Source organism: Arachis hypogaea, chromosome 3 (genome assembly GCF_003086295.3).
Source record: "Arachis hypogaea cultivar Tifrunner chromosome 3, arahy.Tifrunner.gnm2.J5K5, whole genome shotgun sequence".
NCBI classification, from domain to species: Eukaryota; Viridiplantae; Streptophyta; class Magnoliopsida; order Fabales; family Fabaceae; genus Arachis; species Arachis hypogaea.
This window is the reverse complement of record NC_092038.1, coordinates 92165002-92180136: the sequence shown is the minus strand read 5'-3', so window position 1 is coordinate 92180136 and position 15135 is coordinate 92165002. Positions and strand designations below refer to the sequence as shown.

At 38.4% G+C, this 15135-nt stretch overlaps 1 non-coding gene across 1 annotated transcript; it reads left to right on the top strand.

The window, feature by feature from the left end:
- The first annotated feature begins 6082 nt into the window (after positions 1–6082).
- LOC112792927 (small nucleolar RNA R71) lies at positions 6083–6190 on the top strand. Its single transcript, XR_003197644.1, has one exon. It is a non-coding gene; the product is annotated as a small nucleolar RNA R71 (small nucleolar RNA).
- The last annotated feature ends 8945 nt before the right edge of the window (positions 6191–15135 follow it).

Below are 15135 nucleotides of genomic sequence, written 5' to 3'. Positions count from 1 at the left end.
AAAAAAAAAGCAAATAATAAAAAGGGGACAAAATGCCCGAAGTTAAGTAATAATATCAATGCATATAAGTTGTACCTAAATTTGGGATGCATGAATATGTGGTAAACATAGTTAATGGGCATTTAGATCTTGCATTGTAATTACATGGATTGTCTTAAGTTAGGTGGGAAGTTTAGGTTAATTAAGGATTCAAATTTTAGTCCACTTGACCAAATACAATCCTACCTTGACCTTGACCCCATTACAACCCTTAAAAGACCTCTTGACATGTGTATCTGTGCATTAATTCTTCGTTGATTGTTAGATGAAGAGAAAGTCTTAGAAAGCAAGATTATTAGAGAATTGAGAGAATCGAACCTTAAAAACTTGAGTAATTAGAGTGTATACACTTCCAGTGAGGGTTCGAAGCTCGATTCCCTGTTCCCAGCTTTCACGAGCTATTTTCTTTTGCAAGTTTACTTGTACCTTATTTTATGATTTGAATTAGTGAGATTGGTGCACGAAATTGCGATCATCAATGGCGCCATCAACATGGTACGCTCAATTGCAATCTCAACTCTTTATCACAACTTCGCACAACTAACCAGCAGGTGCACTGGGTCATCCAAGTAATAAACCTTACGCAAGTAAGGGTCCATCCCACGGAGATTGTTGGTATGAAGCAAGCTATGGTCATCTTGTAAATCTCAGTCAGGCAGATTCAAATGGTTATGGAGGATTAATGATAAAACATAAAATAAAGATAGAGATACTTATGTAATTCATTGGTGAGAATTTCAGATAAGCGTATGGAGATGCTTTGTCCCTTCTGTCTCTCTCCTTTCCTACTGTCTTCATCCAATCCTTCTTACTCCTTCCCATGGCAAGCTGTATGTTGGGCATCACCATTGTCAATGGCTACAGTCCCGTCCTCTCAGTGAAAATGTTCAACGCGCTCTGTCACAGCACGGCTATTCATCTGTCGGTTCTCGATCATGTCGGAATAGAATCCAGTGATTCTTTTGCGGCTGTCACTAACGCCCCACAATCGCGAGTTTGAAGCTCATCACAGTCATTCAATCGTTGAATCCTACTCAAAATACCACAGATAAGGTTTAGACCTTCCGGATTCTCTTGAATGCCGCCATCAATTCTAGCTTATACCACGAAGATTCCAATTAAGGGATCCAAGAGATATCCACTCAATCTAAGGTAGAACGGAGGTGTTTGTCAGGGACACGTTCATAGGTGAGAATGATGATGAGTGTCACGGATCATCACATTCATCAAGTTGAGGAACAAGTGATATCTTAGAACAAGAATAAGCCGAATTGAATAGAAGAACAATAGTAATTGCATTAATACTCGAGGTACAGCAGAGCTCCACACCTTAATCTATGGTGTGTAGAAACTCCACCGTTAAAAATACATAAGAACAAGATATAGGCATGGCCGAATGGCCAGCCTCCCATAATCTAAGAATTAGACATCCAAAGATGATCCTAAGATCTAAAGTGATCAAAAGATGTCTAATACAATAGCAAAAGGTCCTATTTGTAGAGTAAATGATATAAAAATCCACTTCCGGACCCACTTGGTGTGTGCTTGGGCTGAGCATTGAAGCATTTTCGTGTAGAGACTTTTCTTGGAGTTAAACGCCAGCTTTTGTGCCAGTTTGGGCGTTTGATTCCCATTCTTGTGCCAGATCCGGCGTTTAACGCTAGAATTCTTGAGCTGATTTGGAATGCCTGTTTGGGCCATCAAATCTCGGGCAAAGTATGGACTATTATACATTGCTGGAAAGCCCAGGATGTCTACTTTCCAACGCAATTAAGAGCGCGCCAATTAGGCTTCGGTAGCTCCAGAAAATCCACTTCGAGTGCAGGGAGGTCAGAATCCAACAGCATCTGCAGTCCTTTTTAGCCTCTGAATCAGATTTTTGCTCAGGTCCCTCAATTTCAGCCAGAAAATACCTAAAATCACAGAAAAACACACAAACTCATAGTAAAGTCCAGAAAAGTGAATTTTAAATAAAAAATAATAAAAATATAATAAAAACTAACTAAAACATACTAAAATCATACTAAAAACAATGCCAAAAAGCGTATAAATTATCCGCTCATCACAAAACCAAAATTAAATTGTTGCTTGTCCCCAAGCAACTGCTAATCAAATAAGATAAAAAGAAGAGAATATGCAATGAATTCCAAAAACATCTATGAAGATCAGCATTAATTAGATGAGCGGGGACTTTTAGCTTTTTGCCTCTGAACAGTTTTGGCATCTCACTTTATCCCTTGAAATTCAGAATGATTGGCTTCTATAGGAACTCAGAATCCAGATAGTGTTAGTGATTCTCCTAGTTAAGTATGATGATTCTTGAACACAGCTACTTTATGAGTCTTGGCCGTGGCCCAAAGCACTCTGTCTTCTAGTATTACCACTGGATACATACATGCCACAGACACATAACTGGGTGAACCTTTTCAGATTGTGACTCAGCTTTGCTAGAGTCCCCAATTAGAGGTGTCCAGGATTCTTAAGCACACTTTTTTTTCCTTGGATCACAACTTTATTTTTTTTACCCTTGCCTTTTGGTTTAAAGGGCTATTGGCTTTTTCTGCTTGCTTTCTCTTCCCCCTTTTTTTCGCATATACTCTTTTTTTTTTTGAATTCACTGCTTTTTCTTGTTTCAAGAATCATTTTTATGATTTTTTAGATCCTCAGTAACATGTCTCCTTTTTCATCATTCTTTCAAGAGCCAACATTCATGAACAACAAATTCAAAAGACATATGCACTGTTCAAGAATACATTCAGAAGACAAAGTATTGCCACCACATCAAAATAATTAATCTGTTATAAAATTTGAAATTCATGCAATTCTTCTCTTTTTCAATTAAGAACATTTTTCATTTAAGAAAGGTGATGGATTCATAGGACATTCATAACTTTAAGGCATAGACACTAAGACACTAATGATCATAAGACACAAACATAGATAAACATAAGCATAAAAATTCAAAAAACAGAGAAATAAAGGACAAAGAGGTTAAAGAATGGGTCCACCTTAGTGATGGCGGCTTGTACTTCCTCTTGAAGATCTTATGGAGTGCTTGATCTCCTCAATGTCTCTTCCTTGCCTTTGTTGCTCCTCTCTCATGATTCTTTGATCTTCTCTAATTTCATGGAAGAGGATGGAATGGTGCTCCACCCTTAGTTATCCCATGTTGGAACTCAATTCTCCTAAGGAGGTGTTGATTTGCTCCCAATAGTTTTGTGGAGGAAAGTGCATCCCTTAATGCATCTCAGGGATTTCATGATGAGGAATTTCCTCATGCTCATGTCTATGAGTGGGATCTTCTGTTTGCATTGAGCTCCTTCCACACAGATATCCATGAGGACTTGGTCCAACCTTTGATTAAAGTTGACCTTTTTTGAGTTTGAAAAGGGACCTCGGGGATCACCTTCTTCTTGGCCACAACTTCATAGAAGTGGTCTTGATGCACCATTGAGATGAATCTCTCTATCTCCCATGACTCGGAAGTGGAGGCTTTTGCCTTCCCTTCCCTCTTTCTAGAGGTTTCTCCGGCCTTAGGTGCCATAAATGGTTATAGAAAAACAAAAAGCTTTAGCTTTTACCAGACCAAACTTAGAAGGTTTGCTCGTCCTCGAGCAAAAGAAGAAAGAAGAGAGTAGAAGAAGAAGAACTAGAGGAGATGGATGTGGCTTTGTTTTTCCTCCAAGGGAGAGAAGTAGTATGTAGGTTGTATGAAAATGAAGGAATGAAGATGGGTTTATATAGGAGTGGAGAGAGGGGTAGGGTTCGGCCAATATGGGTGGGTTTGGGAGGGAAAGTGGTTTGAATTTGAATGGAGAGGTAGGTGGGGTTTTATGAAGGATGGATGTGAGTGGTGAAGAGAATGGTGGGATTTGATAGGTGAAGGGTTTTTGGGAAAGAGGTGTTGAGGTGATTGGTGAATGGGTGAAGAAGAGAGAGAGTGGTGGGGTAGGTGGGGATCCTGTGGGGTCCACAGATCCTGAGGTGTCAAGGATAATTCATCTCTGCACTAAGTAGCGAGCAAAAGTGCTCCTTCTGCCAATCCTGGCGTTAAACGCCGGGCTGGTGCCCATTTCTGGCGTTTAACGCCAGCTTCTTGCCCATTCCTGGCGTTAAACGCCAGTCTGGTGCCCCTTTCTGGCGTTAAACGCCCAGAATGGTGCCAGACTGGGCGTTAAACGCCCATTTTGCTATCTTCACTGGCGTTTAAACGCCAGAAAATTTTCCTCCAGGGTGTGCTGTTTTTCTTTCTGTTTTTCATTCTATTTTTGCTTTTTCAATTGATTTTGTGACTTCCTATGATCATCAACCTATAGAAAACATAAAATAACAATGGAAAATAGATAAATTTAACATTGGGTTACCTCCCAACAAGCGCTTCTTTAATGTCAGTAGCTTGACAGTGGGCTCTCATGGAGCCTCACAGATGTTCAGAGCAATGTTGGAACCTCCCAACACTAAATTTAGAGTTTGACTGTGGGGGCTTTGTTTGACTCTGTTTTGAGAGAAGCACTTCATGCTTCCTCTCCATGGTTACAGAGGGATATCCTTGAGCCTTAAACACAAGGGATTCTTCATTCACTTGAATGATCAATTCTCCTCTGTCAACATCAATCACAGCCTTTGCTGTGGCTAGGAAGGGTCTGCCAAGGATGATGGATTCATCCATGCACTTCCCAGTCTCTAGGATTATGAAATCAGCAGGGATGTAATGGTCTTCAATTTTTACCAGAACATCCTCTACAAGCCCATAAGCTTGTTTTCTTGAATTGTCTGTCATCTCTAGTGAGATTCTTGCAGCTTGTACCTCAAAGATCCCTAGCTTCTCCATTACAGAGAGAGGCATGAGGTTTATGCTTGACCCTAGGTCACACAGAGCCTTCTTGAAGGTCATGGTGCCTTCTGTACAATGTATTGAGAACTTCCCAGGGTCCTGTCTCTTTTGAGGTAATCTCTGCCTATTCAAGTCATCCAGTTCTTTGGTGAGCAAAGGGGGTTCATCCTCCCAAGTCTCATTACTAAATAACTTGTCATTTAGCTTCATGATTGCTCCAAGGTATTTAGCAACTTGCTTTTCAGTGACATCTTCATCCTCTTCAGAGGAAGAATACTCATCAGAGCTCATGAATGGCAGAAGTAAATTCAATGGAATCTCTATGGTCTCAGTGTGAGCCTCAGATTCCCAAGGTTCCTCATTAGGGAACTCATTGGAGGCCAGTGGACGTCCATTGAGGTCTTCCTCAGTGGCGAACACTGCCTATTCCTCCTCTCCAAATTCGGCCATGTTGATGGCCTTACACTATCCTTTTGGATTCTCTTCTGTATTTCTTGGAAGACTACTAGGAGGGAGTTCAGTAACTTTCTTACTCAGCTGACCCACTTGTGCCTCCAAGTTTCTAATGGAGGACCTTGTTTCAGTCATGAAACTTTGAGTGGTTTTGATTAGATCAGAGACCATGGTTGCTAAGTCAGAGTGGCTCTGCTTAGAATTCTCTGTCTGTTGCTGAGAAGATGATGGAAAAGGCTTGCCATTGCTAAACCTGTTTCTTCCACCATTGTTGTTGTTGAAACCTTGTTGAGGTCTCTGTTGATCCTTCCATTAGAGATTTAGATGATTTCTCCATGAAGGATTATAGGTGTTTCCATAGGGTTCTCCCATGTAATTCACCTCTTCCATTGATGGGTTCTTAGGATCATAAGCTTCTTTTTCAGATGAAGCGTCCTTAGTACTGCCTGGTGCAGCTCGCATTCCAGACAAATTTTGAGAAATCATATTGACTTGCTGAGTCAATATTTTGTTCTGAGCCAATATGGCATTCAGAGTATCAATCTCAAGAACTCATTTCTTCTGATTCGTCCCATTGTTCACAAGATTCCTTTCAGAAGTGTACATGAATTGGTTATTTGCAACCATTTCAATGAGTTCTTGAGCTTCTGCAGGTGTCTTCTTCAGATGAAGAGATCCTCCAGCAGAGCTATCCAATGACATCTTGGATAGTTCAGACAGAGCATCATAGAAGATACCTATGATGCTCCATTCAGAAAGCATGTCAGAAGGACACTTTCTGATCAATTATTTGTATCTTTCCCAAGCTTCATAGAGGGATTCACCTTCCTTCTGTCCGAAGGTTTGGACTTCCACTCTAAGCTTACTCAATTTCTGAGGTGGAAAGAACTTTGCCAAGAAGGCATTGACTAGCTTTTCCCAAGAGTTCAGGCTTTCTTTAGGTTATGAGTCCAACCATATTCTAGCTCTGTCTCTTACAGCAAAAGGGAATAGCATAAGCCTGTAGACCTCAGGGTCAACCCCATTGGTCTTGACAGTGTCACAGATTTGCAAGAACTCAGCTAAAAACTGATGAGGATCTTCCAATGGAAGTCTATGAAACTTGCAATTCTGTTGCATTAGAGAAACTAATTGAGGCTTAAGCTCAAATTTGTTTGCTCCAATGGCAGGGATAGAGATGCTTCTCCCATAGAAGTCGGGAGTAGGTGCAGTAAAGTCACCCAGCACCTTCCTTGCATTGTTGGCATTGTTGTTGTTTTCGGCTGCCATGTCTTCTTTTTGTTTGAAGATTTCTGTTAGGTCCTCTACAGAGAGTAGTGCTTTAGCTTCTCTTAGCTTACGCTTCAAGGTCCTTTCAGGTTCAGGGTTAGCTTCAACAAGAATGCTTTTGTCTCTGCTCCTACTCATATGAAAGAGAAGAGAACAAGAAAATATGGAATCCTCTATGTCACAGGATAGAGATTCTTTGAGGTGTCAGAGGAAGAGAAAAATAGAAGGAGGAGGTAGAAGAATTCGAACTTATCAAGAGAGATAGAATTCGAATTGTGCATTGAGGAGGAGTGTTAGTCCATAAATAGAAGGATGTGAGAAGAGGGGAAGAAATTTTCGAAAATTAAAGTGAATTAATTAAAAGAAATTTTGAAAAATGGTAAATGATTTTCGAAAAATAAGATTGGGAAAGAAATTAAGTCAAATTGAAAAAGATTTTGAAATTAGAAATCAACAAGATATGAAAAAGATGTGATTAAGAAGATATGATTGAAAACAATTTAAAAAGATTTGATTTTTTAAAATTAATGACTTGGCTAACAAGAAATTTAAAAGATATGATTCAGACATTAAACCTTTCTCAACAGAAAAGGCAACATACTTGAAATGTTGAATCAAATCATTAATTGTTAGCAAGTATTTTTGAAAATGGAAAGAAATTGATTTTGAAAATATATGATTGAAAATATATGATTTGAAAAAGATTTGATTTTGAAGAATTATGAAAATTTGAAAAAAAAATTGAATTAAAAACAGAATCTTCCCTCTTGTGCCATCCTAGCGTTAAACGCCCAGAATGGTATCCATTCTGGTGTTTAACGCCCAAAATGCTATCCTTTTGGGCGTTAAACACCCAGCCAGGTGCCCTGGCTGGCATTTAAACGCCAGTTTTCCTTCTTCACTGGGCGTTTTGAATGCCCAGCTTTTTCTGTGTAATTCCTCTGCTGTATGTTCTGAATCTTCAATTCTCTGTATTATTGATTTGAAAAGATACGAATTAAAATTTTTTTTGAATTTTTAATGATGGGGAATAATCAAAATGCAACTAAAATCAAATAAACAATGCATGCAAGACACCAAACTTAGAAGTTTGTATACTACTGACACTAACAAATTGAGAATGCATATGAGAAATAACAAAACAAACAAAACAAGAGAATTTAAAGATCAGAGCAAGGAAATCATCAAGAACATCTTGAAGATCAATGAAGACACATGAATGAATTCGAAAAATGCAAGAAGAATTGAAACATGCAATTGACACCAAACTTAAAATGAGACACTAGACTCAAACAAGAAATATTTTTGGTTTTTATGATTTTGTAAATTTTTTTTGGTTTTTTCGAAAATTATGTGGAAAAAGAAAATAAAGAGGATCAAAACTTTTAATAAGAATTCCAGGAATCATGCAATGTTAGTCTAAAGCTATAGTCTAAAAAGATTAGACATGGCTAGCCAAGCTTCAGCAGGACATTACATTCAAGAGCTAAATTAATGAGAATCAATCAGCTTTGGTGATGATAAGAACATCACCTTGAAACTCTAGAATTCATTCTTAAAAATTCTGAAGAAAAATACCTAATCTAAGCAACAAGATGAATCGTCAGTTGTCCAAACTCAAACAATCCCCGGCAACGGCGCCAAAAACTTGGTGCACGAAATTGTGATCATCAATGGCGCCATCAACATGGTACGCTCAATTGCAATCTCAACTCTTTATCACAACTCCACACAACTAACCAGCAAGTGCACTGAGTTGTCCAAGTAATAAACCTTACGTGAGTAAGGGTCGATCCCACGGAGATTGTTGGTATGAAGCAAGCTATGGTCATCTTGTAAATCTCAGTCAGGCGGATTCAAAATGGTTCTGAAGGATTAATGATAAAATATAAAATAAAGATAGAGATACTTATGTAATTCATTGGTGAAAATTTCAGATAAGCGTATGGAGATGCTTTGTCCCTTCCGTCTCTCTGCTTTCCTACTGTCGTCATCCAATCCTTCTTACTCCTTTCCATGGCAAGCTGTATGTTGGGCATCACCGTTGTAAATGGCTACAGTTCCGTCCTCTCAGTGAAAATGTTCAACGCGCTCTGTCACAGCACGGCTATTCATCTGTCGGTTCTCGATCATGTCGGAATAGAATCTAGTGATTCTTTTGCGTCTGTCACTAACGCCCCACAATCGCGAGTTTGAAGCTCGTCACAGTCATTCAATCCTTGAATCCTACTCAGAATACCATAGACAAGGTTTAGACCTTATGAATTCTCTTGAATACCACCATCAATTCTAGCTTATACCACGAAGATTCCGATTAAGGGATCCAAGAGATATCCACTCAATCTAAGGTAGAACGGAGGTGGTTGTCAGGCACACGTTCATAGGTGAGAATAATGATAAGTGTCACGGATCATCACATTCATCAAGTTGAGGAACAAGTGATATCTTAGAACAAGAATAAGCCGAATTGAATAGAAGAACAATAGTAATTGCATTAATACTCAAGGTACAGCAGAGCTCCACACCTTAATCTATGGTATGTAGAAACTCCACCATTGAAAATATATAAGAACAAGGTCTAGGCATGGCCGAATGGCCAGCCTCCCATAATCTAAGAACTAGACGTCCAAAGGTGATCCTAACATCTAAAGTGATCAAAAGATGTCTAATACAATAGCAAAAGGTTCTATTTGTAGAGAACTAGTAGCTTAGGGTTTACAAAGATGAGTAAATGACATAAAAATCCACTTCCGGGCCCACTTGGTGTGTGCTTGGGCTGAGCGTTGAAGCATTTTCGTGTAGAGACTTTTCATGGAGTTAAATGCCAGCTTTTGTGCTAGTTTGGGCGTTTAACTCCCATTTTTGTGCCAGTTTCGGCGTTTAACGCCAAAATTATTGAGCTGACTTGAAACGCCTGTTTGGGCCATCAAATCTCAAGAAACGTATGGGCTATTATACATTGCTGGAAAGCCCAGGATGTCTACTTTCCAACGCAATTGAGATCGCGCCAATTGGGCCTCTGTAGCTCCAGAAAATCTACTTCGAGTGCAGGGAGGTCAGAATCCAACAACATCTGCAGTCCTTTTTAGCCTCTGAATCAGATTTTTACTCAGGTCCCTCAATTTCAGCCAGAAAATACCTGAAATCATAGAAAAACACACAAACTCATAGTAAAGTCCAGAAAAGTGAATTTTAAATAAAAACTAATAAAAATATAATAAAAACTAACTAAAACATACTAAAAACATACTAAAAACAATGCCAAAAAGCGTATAAATTATCCGCTCATCAGAGATCCAGTTCATATTTCTTCTTGATGGATTTGTATACTTTTCCCCAAATAGGTAAAAAAATTTTGCATGTAGCTGCATTCATATAGATAGGTTGCATTTCATACTCTCTACCATTCCTCTTCACTCTTATAGCTTTTCTTAAGCTTAGCATGAGGACATGCTAATGTTTAAGTGTGGGGAGATTTGATGCACCACTATTTTTTGGCACATCTTGTACCTAATTGAGTGGATTTTATCCACTAATCTCACACTTATTCACTGAATTCGCATGTTTTGCATTTTCCATCCTGATTTTGTGCTATGATTGAAAACATGTTTCTTTGGTCATAATTTAGCTAATTTTAGTCCTCTCTCATTACCATTTGATGCCTTGATATGTGTGTTAAGTGTTTTTAGAGATCACAGGGCAGGAATGGCTTAGAGGATGGAAAGGAAGCATGCAAAAGTGGAAGGAATAGAAGAAGCTGAAGGAACTGCAAAGCTGTCAGCCCTGATCTCTTTACACTTAAACGGTCATAACTCGAGCTACAGATGTTTAAATGAGGCGGTTCTAGTTGCGTTAGAAAGCTAACATCTTGGACTTCATAACAATATATAACTTTCCATAGTTGACCTGGCGATCAGGGATGCGCACACGCAAAACATTTGGAAGCGCGCATCTGCAAAATTCCCATCGGTGTGCACACGCACTTGGCGCGTATGCACGCAGGAGCCGCGACCTATACGTATCAGAAATCACCCCCAGTGATTTCTGGGCTATTTTTGACCCAGTTTTCAGCACAGAAAACACAGATTAGAGGCTACAGAGTGGAGGAATCAATCCATTCATTCAAACATTTTTCATTCACACAATTTTAGGTTTTAGATGTAGTTCTCTAGAGAGAGAGGCTCTCTCCTCTCTCTTAGGTTTTAGGATTAGGATTTCTTCTTCTTCTGAATTCCAGGTTCAATGTTCTTTTAATTTAGTTTCTCTTTTATTTGTTTATGAACTCCATGTTAGATTTGATTTCTTTATTTAATGCAATTTGAGGTATTTCATATTTATGATTTTAATTTAGCTTTTTACATTCTTAGCTTGTGTTGAGTAATTGGAGACACTTGATTTATCAAACTCCTTATTAGTTGAAAATTGAAATTCTATGCTGATTCATTTGAATCCCCCTAACTCTAGTCTTTTCTTAGTAATTGACTAGGACTTGAGGAATCAAATTGATTTATCCACTTAACATACCTTCATAGTTAGAAGTTGACCAAGTAGGAGCAAAAGCCAATTCTTATCACAATTGATAAGGATAACTAGGATAGGACGTCTAGTTCTTATACCTTGCAAGGGTTTTCATGATAATTAGTTTACTTCCTTGTCATTTACATTGCTTGTTCAAACCTTTCAAAAACCCAAAAAGATATTCTTCTCATAACCAAAGATAACACACCTCCCTGCAATTCCTTGAGAGACGACCCGAGGTTTAAATACTTCGGTTATCAATTTTATTAGGGTTTGTTACTTGTGACAACCAAGCTTTTGTAGGAAAGGATTCTTGTTGGTTTAGAAGCTATACTTTCAACGAGGCTTTATTTGTAAATTCTTCACTAGTAAAAATTTGTTCGTCACCCTCCTTCCCACCATTCTCTTCTCCTCTCCCATTTTCTTACTTGTAAATATTTTAGTTATGAATTACTAACTCTTTCCATTGGGAAAGAGAGCTCTATTGTTTTTCAATGGATTGATTATTTTTATTCTTCTTCTCTTCATCTCTCTTTGATTTACTAGAAGGGATTTCATTCTTCATTCTAGCATTCAATTATCTTGGAAAAGAGATTGAGTGTATTTAGGTTTTATGAGAACCTTGGAAGAGGAATTATAAAACCATGCTTGAAATCCTTTTTCACACTTGAGTAGGATTTGGGTTTTGGTATTTGGATTTGGTGACATATAATCCTCCTTCTACTTGGACCTATGAGGATGTGTGGTATAATTAGGGAACAAGCTTCATCTCTTCTCATGAGCAATTAGACTAAGGAATTGGCTATTGATCAAGATTTAAGAGATTGAGTTACCAAGGAATTAGGGCTCAATCAATCATGATTGCCAAGAGGTCAATGGGTTGCATGATTGAAGATGAGACAAAATCAATTAATCTGAAGAATGCAACATCTCTTGATCCTAATGTTTATTTTATCTTTTTTTCTTTTATTTACTTTGTGCTTATTTACATTTTCTGCACTTTACATTTCCAATACTTTACTTTCTTGTACTTTACTTTCCTTGCCATTTACTTTCTTGCACTTTATTGCTTTCCTTTATTTTCATGTCATTTAGTTTTCTTGTTGCTTATCACTCAAAATTGAATCGTCTAACTAGGATAATTAGTCAACTATTGATTGCTTAATCCAATTAATCTCTGTGGATACGATCCTACTCCATTGTGGGTTATTACTTCACGACAATTTGGTGCACTTGCCAAAGAACGGATTCATTATATGTGGGTAGTGAATTTCGGTCATCAACAGCAAAAACACAACAACCACCACCAAGATACATCAACCCCCACCATGCAACCATGTGAAACCAACAGCAGCTTCTCAAAATTGGAGGCAGCCATAGCATAATTGTCAACACAACTGACCAAAACTATCTCCACTATCCTGGAAAGACAGCTGCAGGCTGACAAAAAGATAGATGTTAACCAGGAAAAGGTCAGATCCAACATAAAGAATCAAGGGGTAGCAATTTCAAAGTTGGAGGCACAATTAGGGAGCTTATCTAAGCAAATACCTATGTCCACACATACTTTTCCTAATGACACCATGGCTAACCCAAGGGGAGAGTACAAGGCCATAACACTAAGAAGTGGAAAGGTTGTAGAAGAAACACCCCCCAAGTCAAAGCCACCAAGAAGAAGAAAAGACCTCTGCACCATCCTCACCAAAGCAAGTTCTGAAGCCTTATGTGCGACAAGCACCCTATCCACAAAGGATGAGGAAGGTTGGGAAAGACAGCTAATTCTCTAGATTACAGCTAATTCTCTAGATTCCTAAAAATCTTCAAGAAGCTCCAGATGATCATACCCTTTGCTGAGGCACTAGAGAAAATGCCGCTCTATGCCAAGTTCTTAAAAGAACTTATGACAAGGAAAAGAAACTGGGGTGAGAAAGAAACTGTGGTACTTACTGAAGAGTGCAGTGCTATAATACAAAAGAAGCTCCCCCAGAAATTGAAAGACCTTGGGAGTTTTCAAATCCCATGTATCATTGGGGATATGAACGTTGAGAAGGCATTATGTGACCTCGGAGCAAGCATAAATCTCATTTCTTTGGCCATGATGAAAAGAATGAGAATAGAGGAAGCCAAGCCAACAAGAATGGCACTTCAATTGGCTGACAGAACGTTTAAATTCCCCTATGGTGTGGTGGAAGATCTATTGGTGAAAGTGGGAGAATTCATCTTCCCAGCTGATTTTGTTGTGCTTGACATGGAGGAAGAAGCCAGCACATCTATCATCCTAGGAAGGCCATTCCTAGCTACTGCTGGAGCTATAATTGATGTTCAAAAAGAGGAGCTAGTCTTGAGATTACATGAAGAGAAGATAGTTTTTAATGTCTTCAAGGCAATGAGCTGCCCCAAGGAAGTCATTAGTGAATGCATGATGCTGGATACCATTGAAAACTTGGTTCAAGGATTCCTAGAGGAGGAACAATGTGAAGAAACCCAAGAGCAAGATCAACAAGTCTCATATGGTGAGCAACCACTAGTGGCTATGGACAAATCAGTCATGTTGGATAGGCCAAGCAAGATGGAATCGGAAGCACAAAAGTTGGAACTTAAGATTCTACCACCATGTTTGAAATATGCTTACTTGGGAGATAACAATACATACCCAGTAATCATTAACTCAAACCTGAATGAGGAACAAGAAGAGGAGTTAATCCAAGTGCTGAAACAAAATAAGGATGTTATAGGTTGGACACTTGCAAATCTAAAGAGAATCAGTCCTTCAATGTACATGCAAAAGATCCTACTTGAGGAAGGTGCAAAGCCCTCAAGACAGCAACAGAGAAGGCTGAACCCATGAATGAATGAGGTAGTTGACGATCAGATTTTTATTGGTAAAGAAATTCACAAATATAATCGTGTTGTAAGTATAGCTTCTAAACCAACAAAAAATCCTTTCTTACAAAAGTTTTGTTTGTCACTTAAGCAAACCCAATAAAAATAAATAACCGAAGTATTCAAACCTCGGGTCATCTTCTCAAGGAATTGTAGGGAGGTGTGATTTATTATTGGTTAAAGAAAACAGTATAATTTTAGGTTTTTAAAATAAGGAACAAGTAATTTAAATAGCAAGACAAATAAATTAATAATTATAAAATCTCTTGGCAAGGTATGAGAATTGGAAGTCCTATCCTAGTTATCCTTATCAATTGTGATGAGAATTGGCTTTTGCTGCCACTTAGTCAACCTCTAACTATGAAGGTAAGTCAGGTGGATAAATCAATATGAATCCTCAAGTCCTAGTATTTCCCTTGGAAAGGCTAGAGTTAGTGGAATCCAAATTAATTAGCAAAGAATTCTAATTTTCAGTCAACACCTCGAGTTTGATAACTCAATCGTCACCAATTATTTAACCAAAGGCAAAAGGGAAAATTCTAAATTAAATTGAAAACATCATAAATAGAATAAAGCAATCATAAATCTGAAATACCTCAAACTATGTTTAAACATAAATTCAAATCTAACATGGAGAGGTTCATAAGCTAAATTGAAAAGATAAATATCAATTAAAGTAATAAAATAAAAGTAGAAAATAAATTAAAGAAACATTGAACCTATGATAAAGAAGAAATAATCATAAATCCTAAAACTAAGAGAAAACCTAATTCCTAAAACCTAAGAGAGATGAGAGAACCTCTCTCTCTAAAAACTACATCTAAATTATAGAAAGTGAATTATGAGTCATCCCCTTTCATTCCTCCACTTTACAGCCTTTAATCTGTGTTTTCTGGGCTTGAAACTGGGCCGGAAATAGCCCAGAAATCGCTGGGGCGAAATCTGCCACGCTGATTTTCGTCACTTCGACGCGTCTGCGTAGAGCACGCGTTCGCGTCACCTAGCTGTATGGCTGCTATGGCAAATTATATATCAAATCGAAGCCCCAGACGTTAGCTTTTCAACGCACCTGGAACGGCAATATTTGGACCTCTATAGCTCACGTTATTACCGTTTGAGTGCGCAGAGGTCAGGCTGGA